The sequence below is a fragment of the Neovison vison genome, chromosome 12, assembly GCF_020171115.1.
Source record: "Neovison vison isolate M4711 chromosome 12, ASM_NN_V1, whole genome shotgun sequence".
Classification (NCBI taxonomy): domain Eukaryota; kingdom Metazoa; phylum Chordata; class Mammalia; order Carnivora; family Mustelidae; genus Neogale; species Neogale vison.
In genome coordinates, this window is record NC_058102.1 from 35,100,802 (window position 1) to 35,113,832 (window position 13,031).

The following is a 13,031-nucleotide window of genomic DNA, read 5'->3' on the forward strand; positions in this document are numbered from 1 at the left end:
TCTTTGAATGATCTCTTGTGGTCCCATATTCATTGATCTGAGTAAAAAGCCTTTAAAATTCAGTCAAGTTTGAAACCTTATATATTAAAAACAAATATATGGCCTTCATCAATTTAAATTAATCTTGTACTTCCCATTTTAGTTTGCCATTATTTAGACACATACAAGTCAGTGACAAACATAAATGTATTTACAATAACCAACCATGCATAATGTATGGAACGATTTAACTGCCCCCTTTTAGAAAATGGTCAAATAGAACATCAAACCAAAGACCCAGGTCATGTTACTTTAATGACATCTATTTGAGATTTATCTTGAGTATGTCTAGTTTCACACCAAGTGGTTGGATAATTCAACATCCCACCTGCAGAAGGTTCCTGGCCGCATAAAATTCACAGCCAGGACTCATTTCCTATTCACTTTTAGAAGCAATTTAAGCATTGATTTTAATGTTTAAAGGCAGTTTGAGTTCCAGATACCCAGATGCCTAATTTTTATGCTGTATTTTTATAAGAACATGGTTCAATTTATGGGTTCCTGTGAACAAGTTTTAAGTTTGATTTTTGGAGAAACAGACAGGTAAAATTTAAAGGCCCAGGTGTATGTGCATTTTAAATGGTACCTTGTTATTTTGAATTATCTTCTGGTAAAATTCAGGATCTCTTTATTTGTTTGATAATCTGTATCATTATAGAAAAATGCAACTTTTTAAATACTTAATATCTAAACTGTTCTATTTACCTATAGTAAAGCAAAAGACTTAGCAGAAACAGCAGATTTTATTTTTATCCTCAAACTGTATATTATAAGGAGACTATTTTAAAAATTTATGCTAAAATTTTAAGCAGAGAAATCTTTGAAATTGGAAAACAAGAACTGAGTTCCATTCTAACCATGTTTCAAGCTAGACTTAACATCACATTTATGATTGATGAAGAAAAATTCCCATTCTTCTCATTCAGGGCCTTGAAGACACGAATAGATACATATAAGTTTTACTATTTTTAGACCTCCCACAAAGATAGTTTGAATGAATATTAGAAAGAAACAGTGAAATAATTTTCTAAAGTTCTCTCTCTACTCTTCAGATGACATCAAAATCTGAATTTTATCTGTGTTATAAAACAGTACTTTGCTTTGTTTTTTTTAAATACAGAGTATAAGGAAACATCATAGGAAATGCCAATATGCAAAACAACAAGGCCTAACAGGCACATGAAAAGATGCTCAACATCACTAATCATCAGGGAAATAGAAATCAAAACTACAATGAGATATCAACTCACAGCTGTCACAATAGTTAAAGTCAACAACACAAAAAATAACACGCATTGGTGAGGATGTGGCAAAAGGGGAATCCTCTTATACTTTTGGTGAGAATGCAAACTGGTACAGCCACTCTGGAAAGCAATATGGTGGTTCCTCAAAAAGTTAAAAATAGAATTATCCTACAGTACTTCAATTGCACTAATATGGATTTACCCAAAAGAAAAAAATACTGATTTAAAGGGACTCATGCACCCTGATGTCTTAAGAGGCATTGTCACCAATAGCCAAATTATGGAAAGAGCCCAAATGTCCATTGACCGATGAATGGATAAAGAAGATGCAGTATGTGTATATAATACACACACACACACTGGAATATTAGTCATCAAAAAGAATGAAATCTTTCATTTGCAACATGAATGGAGATAGAAGGTACTATGTTAAGTTAAATGAGTCAGAGAAAGAAAATACCATAGGATTTCATTCATATGTGGAATTTAAGAAACAAAACAAATGAACATGGTGGGGAGAAGAGAGAAGTAAATCATCAAAGACTTTTAACTATAGACATCAAACTGAGGGTTGCTGGAGGGCAAGTGGAGGGGGATGGGTTCAGTGAGTGTTAGGGATTAAGGAGGGCACTTGTGATGAATACGGAGTGTTGTATGTAAGTAAAAAATCACTAAATTCTATATCTGAAACTAATATTACATTATAAATATATATATTACATTATAAATATATATATTACATTATAAATATAACATTATAAATTAACTGGAATTTAAATAAAAATGTGAAACTCAAAAATAATGAAAACTAAAATCAAAGAGTCAAAAAGAGGGGATACATGCACCCAAAGTTTCAGTAATATTATCTATAATAACCAAACTATGGAAACAACCCTAGTGTTCAAAAATTGAAAAATGGATAATGAAAAGATATACACACAACACACACATACATAAACAGTGGGATATGATATCTTGTTATTTGCGATGATATGGATGGACCAAGAAAGTATTAGCTTAAGTGAAATAAGTCAGTCAGAGAGAGACAAATACCAATAATTTCACTCCTGTGCACAATGTAAGAAACAAAACAAATGAGCAAAGGAAAAAAAGAGAGAGTGAGAGAGAGGCAAACCAAGAAACAGATTCTTAACTATATAGAAGGAACTGATAGTTACCAAGGGGGAGGTGGGGAAATGGGATGGGTTTAATACATCATGGAAATTAAGGAGTACATTTGTTGTGATAAATACAGGGTGATGTATGGAAATGTTAAATTATTGTATTTACACTTGAAACTAATACTACACCATATATTAATTAACTGGAATTAAAATATAAATTATCAAAACTGAAACAGAAAGAAATAGAAAACCAGAACAGACCCAAAACCAGCAAGGAAATTGAAACAGTAAACAAGAAACTCCCAATAAACAAGAGTCCAAGGCCAGATGGCTTCCTAGGGGAATTCTACCAAACAATTAAAGAGGAATTAATACCTAATCTTCTGAAGCTGTTTCAAAAAATAGAAATGGAAGGAAAACTTCCAAACTCTTTCTATGAGGTCAGCATTACCTTGATCTTAAAACCAGATAAAGACCCCACCAAAAAAGAAAATTATAGACCCGTATCCTCAGTGAACATGGATGCAAAAATTCTCACTAAGATACTAGCCAATAGGATCCAACACCACATTAAAAGGATTATTCACCATAACCAAGTGAGATTTATTTTGGGGCTGCAAGGGTGGTTTAACATCCACAAATCAATCAATGTGATACACTATATTAATAAAAGAAAAGACAAGAACCATATGATTCTCTCAATTGATGCAGAAAAAGCATTTGACAAAATACAACATACTTTTTTTTTTAAAAAGATTTTATTTATTTATTTGACAGAAAGAGATCACAAGTCAGTAGAGAGGCAGGCAGAGAGAGAGAGAGAGAGGAGGAAACAGGCTCCCCTCTGAGCAGAGAACCCAATATGGGGCTCGATCCCAGGACCCTGAGATCATGACCTGAGCTGAAGGCAGAGGTTTTAACCCACTGAGCCACCCAGGCACCCCCAACATATTTTCTTGATTAAAATTTTCCATAGTGTAGGGATAGACGAACATACCTCAATATCATAAAAGCCATATACCGGGGCGCCTGGGTGGCTCAGTGGGTTAAGCCTCTGCCTTCAGCTCAGGTCATGATCCCAGAGTCCTAGGATTGAGCCCCACATCGGGCTCTCTGCTCAGCAGGGAGCCTGCTTCCCCCCCTCTCTGCCTGCTGCTCTGCCTACTTGTGATCTCTGTCTGTCAAATAAATAAATAAAATCTTTAAAAAAAAAAAAAAAGCTATATACCAAAAGCCCACGGTGAATGTCATTCTCAATGGGAAAAAGCCCATGGTGAATGTCATTCTCAATGGGAAAAACTGAGAGCTGAGGTCAGGAACATGACAGGGATGTCCACTCTCACGACTGTTGTTTTACACAGTACTAGAAGTCCCTAGCCTCAGTAATCAGACAACAAAAAGAAAAAACGTCATCCAAAGTAGCAAAGAAGTCAAACTCTCACTCTTTCCCGATGACATGATACTCTTATAGAAAACCCAAGAGACCCCACCCCAAAATTGCCAGAACTCATACACGAATTCAGCAAAGTGGCAGGATATAAAATCAATGCATAGAAATCAGTTGCATTTCTACACATTAACAGTGAGACAGAGGAAAGAGAAATTAACAATTTACAATTGCACCAACAACTATAAGATACCTAGGAATAAAGTAACCAAAGAGGTAAAGGATCTGTACTCTGAAAACTATAGAACATGTATGAAAGAAATTGAAGAGGAAGAAAAAGAAATGGAAAAACATACCATGCTCATGGATTGGAAAAACATATTGTTAAAATGTGTATACTACCCAGAGAAATCTACAAAATCAATGTAATCCCTATCAAGATACCATCAACATTTTTCAAAGAGCTGGAACAAATAATCCTAAAATTTATATGAAACCAGAAAAGAACCTGAAGAGCCAGAGAAATGTCAAAAAAGAAAGCCAGAGCTGGTGGCATCACAATGCTGGACTTCAAGCTCTATTACAAAACTGTAATTAATCATCAAGACAGTATGGTAGGCACAAAAACAGAAACATCGATCAAGAGAACAGAATAAAAAACCCAGATATGGACCCTCAACTCTGTGGTCAACTAATTTTTGACAAGACAGGAAAAAATATCTAGTGGTAAAAAAGTCTCCTCAAAAAATTGTGTTGAGAAAAATGGACAGCCACATGCAGAAAAATGAAACTGGACCATTTTCTCATATTGTACACAAAAATAGACTCAAAATGGATGAAAGACCTAAATGTGAGAAAGGAATCCACCAAAATCCTAGAAGAGAACACAGGCAGCAACCTCTTTGACATGGACCACAGCAACTTCTTGCCAGACACATCTCCAAGGACAAGGAAAACAAAAGCAAAAATGAACTGTGAGGACTTCATCCAGATAAAAAGCTTTTGCACAGCAAAGCAAATAGCTACAAAACCAAAAGACTACCTACAAAATGGGAGAAGATATTAGCAAATGACTTGTCAGATAAAAGGCTAGTACCCAAGATCTATAAAGAACTTATCAAACTAAAAAAAAAAAAAAAAAAAAATTCAATCAAGAAATGGTAAGAAGACATAAACAGACATTTCTCCAAAGAAGAAAAACAAATGACCAAAAGACACATGAAAAAATGCTCAACATCACTTGTCATCAGGTAAATATAAATCAAAACCCCAATGAGATATCACCTCACACCAGTCAGATGGCTATAATTAACAAGTCAGGAAACAACAAATGTTGGCAACAGTGCAGAAAAAGGGGAACCCTCTTACACTTTTGATGAGAAGTCACACTGGCACAGCCATTCTAGAAAATAATATGCAGATTCCTCAAGAAAGTAAACACAGAACTACCTTACGACCCAGCAATTGCACTACTAGGTATTTGCCCAAAGGATACAAACATTGTGATCCAAAGAGGCACCTTCACACCAATGTTTATAGCAGCAGTGTCCACAATAGACAAAATATGGAAAGAGTTCAGATGCCCATTGAGAGATGAATCAATAAAGAAGAAGTGGTGTATATATACAATGGAGTAATAGTCATCAAAAAGGATGAAATTTTACTATTTACATCAATATAGATGGAACTAGAAGGTATTACGCTGAGCAAAATACAACAATCAGAGACAGACAATTATCATATGGTTTCACTCATATGTGGAATTTAAGAAGCAAAACAGAGGATCATAGGGGAAGGGAGGGAAAAATAAAACAAGACAAACATCAGAGAGGGAGACAAACCATAAGAGGCTCTTAACTATAGGAAAGAAACTGAGGGTTGCTGGAGGGAAGGGGACAGGGTAACTGGGTGATGGACATTACAGAGGGCACTTGATGTAATGTGCAGTAGGTGTTACAAGAAACTAATAAATTACTGAATTCAACATCTGAAACTAATGATAAACAATATATTAAATAATTGAATTTAAACAAAATAAGTTTAAAAAAATTAAAATTCAAAAAAAATTAACAAGGCCTTCCATCATATGGCAGAAATATGCTAATACTAAATGCTAATACTAAGTTGTCTGAGAACAAGTAGACCTGCACTGGACGATGGCTTTTAACTCTGTGTACTCCGGAGCAGTTTTGGGATTTAGGATCACCAATCTGTATATTCTTACATTTGATCTGGATATGGAGGCTGAAATCTGGCTCCAAACAACTTCTAAATATAGTCAAACTAGTTAATGATATATTAAGTTTTATATTTTATAACAGAAGTGAAGATGCATGCTACCTAAATAGAAATACTATTTGAATGTCATTTAGAAAGAAGAGGTGAATTTCTATCATTATTTATTTATAGAATCAATTGATATAATGGCTTCTTTAATCCCAACTAGCAGATATCTATTTTTTCTCTCATTGTTAAGAATCCCAGTTGTCCCTTTCAATTTCAAAGGAATTCTTAAAAATAATACCTTGGGACTCCTCAACAAGATTACACATAAATCCTATGATAGTCATCTTAATTATCCTGCTGATTGCTCTATTCCCACCCTGATCCATTTCTCAAATTAGAACTTGGTGGAATTACATTGAGATCAGCTTCACTATCTACAATATATTCAGTCTGCCTAATTTGGGAGTTCCAAAGAATGCTTTCTATAGTTCTCTATTAATGTCTCAGAGGAAAAACTATGTATTGCTCTTCCATTTATAAAGAGCCATTTTCTTACATCAGATTGTATTTAAAAGTATGTGTTATATAACATAAGGAGTTATAATGAAGGTGGTTTATAAAACACTGTAAAGAAAGAGAAGGCAGTTGTTGATAACATGTAGCTCAGAAAATATTTAATATAATCAATACATAAAAATAATTATCATCAGGGTGCCTGGGTGGCTCAGTGGGTTAAGCCTCTGCCTTCAGCTCAGGTCATGATCCCAGGGTCCTGGGATCGAGCCCTGCATCAGGCTCTCTGCTCAGCGGGGAGCCTGGTTCCTCCTCTCTCTCTGCCTACTTGTGATTTCTGTTGGTCAAATAAATAAATAAAATCTTTAAAAAAAAATTATTATTATCCAACAAACACATGAAAAAGCACTCCACATCACTTGGCATCAGGGAAATACAAATCAAAACCACAATGAGATACCACCTCACACCAGTCAGAATGGCCAAAATTTACAAGTCAGGAAATGACAGATGCTGGCAAGGATGTGGAAATGGAAACCCTCCTACACTGTTGGTGGGAATGCAAGCTGGTACAACCACTCTGGAAAACAGCATGGAGGTTCCTCAAAAAGCTGAAAATAGAGCTACCCTACGACCCAGCAATTGCACTACTGGGTATTTACCCTAAAGATACAAATGTAGTGATTTGAAGGGATACTTGCACACAAATGTTTATAAGCAGCAATGTCCACAATAGCCAAACTATGGAAAGAACCTAGATGTCAATCATCAGATGAATAGATAAAGAAGAAGTGGTATATATATATAATGGAATACTATGCAGCCATCAAAAGAAATGAAATCTTGCCATCTGCAATGACATAGATGGAACTAGAGGGCATTATGTTGAGTGAAATAAGTCAATCAGAGAAAGACAATTATCATATGATCTCCCTGATATGAGGAAGTAGAGAGGCAACATGGGGGCCTTGGAGGATAGGGAAGGAAAAAATGAAACAAGATGGGATTGGGAGGGAGACAAACCATAAGAGACTCTTAATCTCACAAAGCAAACTGAGGGTTGCCAGGGGGAGGGGGCTTAGGGAGAAGGTGGTTGGGTTATGGAATTGGGGAGGATATGCACCATGGTGAGTGCTGTGAAGTGTGTAAACCTGGCAATTCACAGACTGTACCCCTGGGGCTAATAATACATTATATGTTAATAAAAAATAAATAAATTATTATCATCTATTATTTTTATGGTATTATGATAGAGCTACAAAGGAAAATCATATGTAAGATATAATCCCCTGATTCTAAAGAACTTACAATTGAGTTGAAAAGCAAATAACATATCTCAGTAGACAATATGGTAGTTAATATCAAATTCTGAAATATGTATTTCATGCTAAAAATGTTCAGAAATAAAAGTAATACCTTCCACTTGGTAGCATAATACCATTTGGTTTCATTTAAAGAAGCACTTTAGAGGTTTACTAAGAGTGAGTTATCTTAAATTTTTATTTTCTTTCATAGTCGTACATTACATTAGGAAAGGCACAGCAGAAGCAATGGTAAGAGGTATTAGATAGCTAAATCAAATAATTATTACAACTGAAGATTGAGTATAACACTGGATTCCAAATGTGAGTATCCTGAATGTCTATTTACTTCAACTATCTACTACATACATACACTGGGTGGCCCCTAGGGTCACAGAAATTAAGAAATTAACAAAAGCAATATGGCCTAAAAGATTATAAAAAAGCCCCACTGGTCAAACTATGAATGGAATTTTAATATACAGCAGATTAGCATGGGGAAGAGTTAATAAACATCTACTAAATATGAATTCCTTATAGTACGTCATATTTTTTTGTATCTAAAATAATTATTATGGTTTACCCATCACATACACTTGCTCATTCAAAGCTAACAACCTCTCAACAACCCTTTTAATAGAATAGTTATGAATGGGGCACCTGGGTGGCTCAGTGGGTTAAACCTCTGCCTTCGGCTCAGGTCACGATTCCAGGGTCCTGGGATCGAGTCCTGCATCGGGCTCTCTGCTCAGCAGGGAGCCTGCTTCCCCCCTCTCTCTGCCTGGCTCTGTGCCTACTTGTGATCTCTCTCTCTGTGTCAAATAAATAAATAAATAAATAAATAAATAAATAAATAAAATTTAAAAAGAATAGTTATGACTACTACCAAGCTTTTTGCATATAACCTAAAGCCAGTTAAACAGTTACAGTTAAACAGCCCAGACTTAATTATAGACATTGGCTGATACACACTGTCTTCTTAGAGATAAAAGCTACAAAATAATCTTAACATCTTTCAGCTATTTTTTTCTCTTTGTCCACTGTTCAGAAAAATAGTAGAGTCCTAAGAAGGAAGTCATGTAAACAACAGTAAAACTTTGAAGACAAGAACTCTTCTATTACAATTGGAAAAAGGAGGGGGAAAATGTAGTATATTCTTTTTTCTAAAAAACTTCTGATTACCTTTCAGAATCTACTTGCAATGCAAATGAAAGGGTGCAGAGAATTCTCTCAGTATTACTCTTTACATTTAAATATGTCTCACTTCATTGCTAACACACCAGGTTCACTGTGCATAATGAGTGTGGTTGGCAATGGATTTTGTACATTCTATAACTACAAGAAATAAGTCAAATCCTTTTAAAGCCTATGAAAAATTAATGCTTAACAAAAGAAGCATAGTAATTCTGTTATTCATTCCTGGATTAGGTTAATCTGTTCTCCTTTGTTATTTCAATCTGGTAAACATTTTCTTCATGCTTTTGGATTTATCTACCACATTAGGAGTTTATTTTGTCCTCTTAATTTAAAATTGAACAGTGTGACATTTCCTTTAGCCCTGATACAGTGTTGCACAGGGTTTTTCAGTTATTTTGCTCATTTTCTAATCAAGTAACACTGTTACTAGACACTGTTATTTAACATATGCTCAAATCAATGTGAAACCAAAATATGAGTATCTTATCTAAGTAGATTTAGGTATAGAAAGTGGATTTAGGTCATCTGGTAGACAGATTAAAGTAATTGTATAATACAATATTTTACCCTTCCATACTTCTCGTGTCAAAGTTGAGACCCTTAGTCCATCCTACACTATTGTTTACCCATGATTCTGGGCTGGATTTATATCCATGTCCATTCAATGGGCACTCTTTCACGTATTACTCACAGTTGTTTAATACAATATATTAAAAAATATTACTATGAAATTTTTATTCAGACACCAAAAAATGTTTATGTTCTTTCAGCCAACATAGACACTTCTAGGAACCCAAGTCATAGAAATACTCTGAACTACAAGGAGGAAAAATTTGCCCAATATTTATCTCAAAATTATTCATACAAAATATTAGAAGAATATAATGTCCAGTATCAGCCAAATGTCAAGTGCATTATGAAACATCTACAGTGATGTGAGTAAGAAATATTTAATCACACAGGAATCTAGTCTAGTGGTTGAGTACAAGTCTTATTGGACTTTCTGGGTCCTCCTACAAACTGCTTGCACAAAATATCTCCCACAAACCACTAGTTGAGTGATCTTGAGCAAGTTATTCCTTGCTTCTTATTTTCTCAGCCATTAAAATGGAGAGTGCCTTACAGATTATTGTGAACATAATGAATCAGTGTATATTAAAGTCTTTGAATAGTGTATAGGAGGTAATTAATGCTCAAACAAGATGAGCTATTATGAGTATTTTATTATAACTGTAAAGTAATATATTAATGATTTGAAATATTAAAAAGATTAAAATAATGAATGTTAACCATACAATGAGATTATTGGTGATATTTTTATTTAAAATTTGTTAGTTTCATACTTTTTAATTAAAAATATTTTTATAAACATGTATTTTGAAATAAAAATTAAAGATGTGAAAATACACTTAACAATTATTCTAAGTGACAAAACCAACCTTACATGGCCTGTCAATTGATCATTGTTTCCTAGATCCTTTTGAATCTAAAAAATTCGGAAACAAATTTTGGAAGCAGACTTCCTATAGGACTGTTTCAGCCAAGATTCACTGGATCATGCTGTGCTTTAAAGAAACAAAAAACAAAAACACTATCTCAAACTAAGGGATAGAGTACTCTCTGCCCATCATAGTTTCTCAGGTATCCAGATTGATGGAGAAACCACCATCTCAAAGTTCCATTAATGAACAAGAATAAGGAAAGCCCCAGACAATCTTGCATTAGCAATTAAATGCTTTAGCCTGAAGTGTCATACTGCTTCTAAAAACTCATTGGTCAGAACTAGTCACATGATGAGACTAAACAACGAGAGAGCCTTGGTGTAGCAAAAGGATTATCCTTTCTTTCACAAAAACATGTTAAAGATTAGAAAGTTAAGGAATGGGCCTAGCCGTTTAAGATTTAAATGCCCATTGGCTAGAGATTTAATCATATGAATACTAGCTATACCTTTCAAAATGATGGTTTCAGTAAAACTAAAGCAAGAAATAAAGGAGGTCAAATGACTGAAAGGAGGCTGATTTTCAGATTTAATTAAGAGGGCAAAGGGAATTTTTCAATATGCCACAAGGCTCTACACTTCTGAGTTTAACTGCAAATGTCAGAAATCAAGCAGGGAAAATAGTAAAAGGAAAAAAATCAATAACACAAAAAACAGATGAGGTAATCAGTATAGCACAAATCTACCAAAAAGTGAATATTTCTGTCTCAGAGCTATTTAAAAGGTCCAGGAACAATGTCCTCTTTCTCCAAATGTCAAAAAATTTCATTTCTGTATCAGTAGACTGAGAATTAGTTACTCAGTATTCTTGGATGTAGTCCAAGAATGGTCCCAACATTCTGTAATTATCTGGTCAGTATCAGAAAATACAACTAACTTTTGCCCTTACTTTCTAATTTGTAATATTACTTTTTTTGCGGGGGGGAGGTTGAATAACAGAAGATTCCTTTGAATTTAGCCCCAGAAGATTCCTTTGAATTCAGTCCATTCTAAACTAAAGGTTTAGATTATAATCAGTTTTCTCATTCTACCTGCCCAGTGAGTCCTTTTTGATCATTCATTTCCACTCCCTTTCTTCTTCCACTGTCCTATATTATCCATTGTGTCATGTGTTTTCCACTATATTTCTAGGAGCTCCTTCTCAATCTTCTGCTTACCCCCAAACTCTAAAAGTTGGAGTGCCTAATGTTTGTTTCTTTGAATTTCTTTTCATCTACATTCTAATGTCTATCAAATCTTTGGTGAACACATAAATAGCTTTAAATATTCTGATAATTCCTAGATTGATACCTTGAGCCCACATTTTTCTGCTCATCTTCTTTATGTAATTAACTTAGTTTCTTGGCATCTCTCCTTGACTGTCTAGTAAGGTTATCAAATCCTCACACCCAAATTTGAGCTTTCTGGTCACTCCCTATCAACCACCACACACACTCACACCCTGTAAATCTGTTTCTTCTCCATCTCTACTAAAGACAATTGTCCAAGTTGCTCAGCTTGAAAAACTCAGAGATAACATGAAGCACAATAGGTTATTTGGTAAAAATTCTTTGCTTTATAGTTAGATTACTCAAAAGGTTAAACAAACAGACAAAAACCTTTTACAATCTCTAATCAAGAACGACCAAAACTCCAAAAAAACTTTGTCCTGTTAATAGGGAGAAAACCAAATTCTAATTTTGCACCTGTATACATTGGGTATTAAAAGTCATTTTTAAAAAAAATTTAATAAACCCATTCTAATCTTAGGCAGATTGACCACACATAAAACTCCTTTTCCAAGATTCTTTTTCCATAAACTTCCTTCAGCTTTTTTATGTCCATTCAGATTTTGTCTTTTTCTTTTTTTTTCTTCTCTTTCTGGAACAACAGTCTTTCCTTACCTACTTTTCATACACAGTTGTTTCCTCTCAACCTTATTAAAGGAGCTTTAAATAAATATATTGATTAAAATGCTTTATTCCTAGTGAAAACTAAGATGTAAGCAATTGTGGATGGTTACACTCACATTCTGTGGATTGGCAAATCTATAAATATATTTTATAATTTATAGAAGCATATTCTTCCTCAGTACATTTTTCAGTGTAGCGCAAAACATGTTTATTAATATACCCAATTACCTTTAGTTTTCTGTAAATGCAAGCCAAAAGTGGATAAACCTATATTCAGTAACTAACATTTCAACATTGCATCTTATTTGGAAATTATGTAGATATTCAATGAATGTAACTAAACTTTTATCAGTATAACTTCAAAGTTTTAAGTTACTGAAGATATAGAAACTATTTTAAAGTAGACATACAATAAAGCATAATTATTATTTAAACCTTTTACAAACTTTTACTTTCATCTATTTACTAGTTCTTAACAATTATGTTTAGATTACTATAAAAATTTCATGAGGCATTAAACAGCTTAACCATAATCTAAAGTTCTCTTTCAAATTAATTTAGGCAATACCATCAGAGGTAGGGGGAAAAAAAAAAAAGATCTAGAAGA